Below are 5,962 nucleotides of genomic sequence, written 5' to 3'. Positions count from 1 at the left end.
GAGGTGAGCACACCACCAGCGGGTTAAAGGACACTCAAATGCGGCGGGGGTTCTGCCAAGCAGTTCCGTTTATTAGCACACAAGCACTTTTTTTTTTTTTTTTCCTTTTTTGTCTTTTTTAGTCTCCGGCAACGGACCGCAACCCTCAGTGTCACGCCCGTACCAGACCGGGACCAGCAATGGGATCGCAACCCTTGGTGCTGCGCCCGCCCCTCGCTCAGCCAGTGAGCGGGAACCGGTCTGTATGTGGGATCCGAACCCTCGGCGAGAGCGCTGCCGCGCTCCCAAGTGGCGCACTGTAGCAGTGCGCCACTGGGCCGGCCAAAGTGTTTTTCTTTTAACATTTATTTCTACGTATTTATGGGGCACAGTGTGTTGTTTCAATACACACATATACTATACATTGATTCACTAAGGGAAGATAGAATAGCTTTGTACTCATCAATCCACTACATCTCTGCCCTCTTCTCCTCTCCTTCTGCCCCCTGGTAACCATGATTCTACTCTCTACTTCTACATAAGCCACTTTTTTTTTTCATATTCCGCATGAGTAACATCATGTGGTATTTGTTTATCTGTGCCTGGCCTACTTCACTTAACATCATGGTCTCCAGTTCCATCTATGTTGCTACAAATGACCACATTTAATTCTTTTAATAGCTGAATAGCATTCCACTGTTGTATATATACCACAGTTTTTTATCCATTTATCCATTGGTGGGTATTTAACTTGATTCCATCTCTTGGCTATTGTAAATAGTGTTTCAATCAACATGGGACTGCAGTTTGATATATTGGTTCTATTTCCTTTGAGTACATACCAAGTAGTGAGATTTCTGGATCATAAGGTAGTTCAATTTTTAATTCTCTGAGGAAACTCCATTTTGTTTTTTAGAATGGCTTTACCAATTTACATCCCATCAACAATGTAGGAGGGTGCCCTTTTCTCTGCACACTTACCAGCATTTATTATTTTCTGTCTTGTTGATAGTAGACATTTTAACTGGAGTAAGGTGATATCTCATTGTAATTTGAATTTTCATTTCCCTGATGATTAATAATCTTGAGCATTTTTTCATGTGCCCAAGGCCATTTGTATGTTTTCTTTTGAGAAATGTCTGCTCAGATTCTTTGCCCCTTTTTAATCGGGTTATTTGTTTTTGAGTTTAAGTTTCTTATATATTCTGAATATTAGCTTCTTCTCTGATGTGTAGTTTGCAAACATTTTCTCTCATTCCATAGATTGTCTCTTTACTTTGTTGATTGTGTCCTTTCCTGTGCAGAAGCTTTTTAGTTTGATGTAGTGGGACAGGAAATATGACAGTAAAATATCTTGTCACACTAAAGAGCAAAAAAACAATCACTACTAGAATTATTTCAAAGTAACCCCGGTACTTAAAGAGAGAGATAACAAAGAGCTAGAAAGGATAACAATTGCTTATACTGAAACTCATCAAATGTTAAATCCATAAATTCATTATATTATGACCCCATAGACTAAGTGAGAGAATCATCTCAAGGCTGATTTACCCACATATCACCTGAGCCAGAAAGAATCAAAGACTAAGATTGCAAATAAGAGCACATGTGGTCTCTCTAAGTGCTTGAATTCCACACAGCATTGTGGCCACAGCTTAGTCAGAATTTTTATGCGGCAACTCAAGTCTTGAAGTTGAAGTGTTCCATTGAACATGGTGGAAGCATCGTTGCCTATTCTAAATTAGCCTTGGAAGTCACCAAAATCACTTCTGTATCATTCTACTAGTTATAAGCAAAGCACAAACTATCTGAGATTCAAGTGTTGTGGACTGTATTAGTCTGTTGCTTATAACAAATATGCCTGAAACTGGGAAATTCAGAAAGAAACAATATTTATTGCTTACAATTTCAGAGATTGAGAAGTCCACAGTCCAAGGAACATGTCTGATAAGGTGTCACATAGTAAATACAGCAGGGCAGAGAGAACAGAGAGCTAACCTCCCCACTCCTTCCCCTTTTAAAGCCCTCAGAACCACACCCATAACCACCATTAAACCATCAATGGGTCAGTCCATTTACTCAGGCATGGTCCTCACAATCTAACCACCTCTTCAAGGCCCCATCTTTCAGTTACCATAATAGGATTTCCCACCCTCCTAAAACTGTAACAGTGAAGGTTAAGTTTCTTATGCATGGACTTTGGGGGACACAATTCAATCTGATGCAAGGACATACACTCTAACCTTCTGTGGGAGGAGAATCAAAGCCACAGTATATATAAACGGGTAGGATTGGAGATATTGTTTTTGTCATCTTTGAAATGTACAATCCTCCATAGTTTCCCTCTGCCTGTAATAATTTTTATCCCTGCCACATGCAAAATACTTACTCTATCCCCAAGACTCCTAAGGTTTCTTCGCATTATGGCATCAGTTTGAATTACAGAATCTCATCATCTAACCCATATGCAAATATTCACTAATTGCCTCAAAACAGACCTCCTGGATTGCTACTGTCAATCTGAAGACCTGTCCACTTTAAGAAACAAGTTATTTTGCTTTCCAAATAACCACCAAGTTAATATCTAAGAAACAAGTCATCTGTTCCCTAACGGTGATACAGGGAGTTGTAGAATACTCCTACTCTTAAGACAGGGAAAATGGAAGACACATATCAGTCACTGATCCATTGTTAATTCTGAAATCCAGATGGGCACCTGTTACACTGCCTTAATTAGTACTCTCCCTTTCTTCCTTTAAGTTTGCTTCTGTGACTGAGTCTGCCCTCTGTTCTCTTGGTTCCTCTCTATAAATTGCCCTCTCTTCTCTATAAGAAGTAGCTCATATTTGCAACTGAATAAACTTCTCAGCCTGCTTCCTGCCTATAAATGCCTTAACTCCTAATTGTCTCTACCCTTGTTTGGAGTCAATTCACTATGGGTCTCTTTTGTTTCTGCATTTCTTGTGAAGAAGGCACTAACTGTTTTTGCAGGCATATCTTTTCAAGGATAGCCAAACAGCAAAAAGTCTGGGAGGAGAGATACAGTATCTCCCTGTGTAGCAAAGGGTAGATATAAATAGTCTTTAGTATAATAAACATTGTCTTCCTCTGTGACAACAGTTAAGTAGATTTATCATTATAAAAAAGTTAAGTATATTTAGCACTATAAAAGATCTGTTCTTTTAAGTTCAGGGTCCTCTTTCTATGACACAAGGTACAACACATTCAAATGACATCTGGCCTTCTTTGCATCACACTGTTGGAATTGAGACTTGGAGAACTGGCACAAAAATGCTGATACTCTGGCCTTGAACATTATTAACTTTCCTACATTTTTGACCTAGGAGTCTTATGTCTACTTAACGTATCTATGTAATTTGGCGGATTCATTGGTAAACTTGCAAGTAGAATATCTTTGACTATTTACAGTTTTCTTGACATTCTCTTCCATCAAAAGAGAGGCAATTTCCTTAAAAACTTTGTGGGCTTCCTATGCATCAGTATATAATTATTTGCATTAGACATAAGTTACTCCCATAAATTTCTTCGTTATAAGCTCTTCTGTACATTGAAATCCCTGGAAATATGCTACGACAGACTGCCATTGAAATTCTTAGGGATTCTGTTTGATGAAGAAGTTCTGTGGGGCATTCCTTCAAGATGTTTAGAAAACTTTTTTTCTTGCTGTTGTTTTTGTCTAAGGGGGTCTATGAGATATAGAACTTTTTGACATCTTGATAAAGGATCTTACAGTTTCAGCCTGTATCGATCTTTGCCTTAAGGCCTTTCTTACTTTGAGACCCACTTCTAGATGAAAATATAATTTTTGGTACTTTTTATGTACTCCTAATTTCACTTGAAAACTTAGTAGTTCATTATTTAATCTATTTTTTTTTTCTTATTTTATTATAAGTAGCAGGAGAATCCAGAATGCACCATCAACACTCTGTCTCAGGTAACTTATCAGTTCTTGAGGTACACTTTATATTTATCATATTGCTACAGGTAATATTTGATAAACTGTCTACAGTCAAATAAAAAGAGTCTCTTTGGTTCTTCTTTCCTTCTGGCCTCTTTGAGATCCTTTTTACTTTTTCAGCATCAGCCAATTGCCCAGTCCCAAGGCCAATACCACGTGTTTACATTTATGTTATGGCAGTCATTCATTTNTTTTTTTTCTTATTTTATTATAAGTAGCAGGAGAATCCAGAATGCACCATCAACACTCTGTCTCAGGTAACTTATCAGTTCTTGAGGTACACTTTATATTTATCATATTGCTACAGGTAATATTTGATAAACTGTCTACAGTCAAATAAAAAGAGTCTCTTTGGTTCTTCTTTCCTTCTGGCCTCTTTGAGATCCTTTTTACTTTTTCAGCATCAGCCAATTGCCCAGTCCCAAGGCCAATACCACGTGTTTACATTTATGTTATGGCAGTCATTCATTTCCAGGTATAAAAATATCTGTTCCAGTTATTTATATTGATGAATAATCTCTCTCTCTCTCAACTTAGAGACATGAAACAATAACCATTTTATTATGCAACGTCTGTGGAACAGAATCTTGGAAAGGGCACGGGGGAAGATTTTCTCTGCTTCATGGGGATTTGAGTTTCAGTTTTAAAAGACTCAAAGTTTAGAGGTGATGACATCTGGGGGCTAGAATCATCTGAAGGTTCATTCACTCATTCATCTGGTGCTTGGCTCGGAAGACTCACAAATTAGAAATTCTGAGCAGAGCATCTGCTCATGGCCTCTCTGTGTGGTCTCATACTTCCTAGCAGGATGAACTCAAGGTAGTCAGACTTTGTAATGGGTGGTGGCTCACAGTTTCACAATCAAGTGTTTCAGTGAAAATGGCAAAAATGCATCAACTTTCTGTCGTAGATTAAGAAGTCAAATAGCATTACTTCTATCACATTTTTTTGGTTATAAGCAAATTACGAACTCACCAATGTTCAAGGGAAAAAGACATAAAGCCCATTTACTGATGGTATGAATGTGATGGTCACATTATACATGGGCATGTGGGGTAGGAGACATCATTATGGCTATTTTTGGAAAATGCAACCTGCCACTAAAAACACACAGGCATTATGGATCTTCTGATTGAAGAGGTACATAATACCATCACAGATAAGTCCATACACTGTATTTAATAATATTGACCAAATTCTGACTTAATAAACAAATCTCATGTTTTGGTACACTTAAAACATACAGAATATCTTACCAAAACAAAATTAAATTAGAATTGATAATAGAAAGACAAATAGAAAATTTTCAAATGTTTGGAAATTAAGTAACGTGCTGCTAAATAACCCATGAAAGTACCACCATAAATATTAGGCATTATTTTGAATTGATGTCTTAGTCAGCTCAGATTGCCATAACAAAATACCATACACTGGGTGGCTTAAATAATAGAAATTTATTTCTCACAGTTCTGGAGCCTGGAAGTATAAAATCAAGGTGCCAGTAGGGTCAATGTCTGATAAGGGCTCTCTCTCTTAGGGCTGCAGATGGTTACCTTCTGGTTGCATCCTCAAATGGCCTTTCCTATTTGTGAGCAGGTAAAGAGAGGGAATGAAGAAGCAAGCTGTTTGGTTTCTCTTCTTATAAGTGCACTTATCCTATCATGTGGGTCTCACCCTCATGATCTCATCTAAACCTGATTACCTTCCAAAGCCCTATCTCTGAATACCCTCACACTGGAGGTGAGGGCTTCAACACAGGAATTTTGTAGAAGGACAATTCAGTCTATATAAAGTGACTAGTAATAAAGATATGTCAAAATACTTCAAGGACAGTTCTTAGAAGTCAATGTACAATGTATACTAGAAAAGAGGAAAGGTTGAAAACAATAATAGAAGCTTCCAATGAAGGAAACATGAAAAGCAGGAGCAGGAATAAAAAAAATTAAAACTGAAAAAATATAAAATAAAACTTACAACAGAGAAAATCAACACAAATAATTTTCT

Source organism: Galeopterus variegatus, unplaced genomic scaffold (genome assembly GCF_000696425.1).
Source record: "Galeopterus variegatus unplaced genomic scaffold, G_variegatus-3.0.2 Scaffold5976, whole genome shotgun sequence".
Lineage (NCBI taxonomy): Eukaryota > Metazoa > Chordata > Mammalia > Dermoptera > Cynocephalidae > Galeopterus > Galeopterus variegatus.
The sequence above is the reverse complement of the archived record's forward strand: the minus strand, read 5'-3'. Positions refer to the sequence as shown.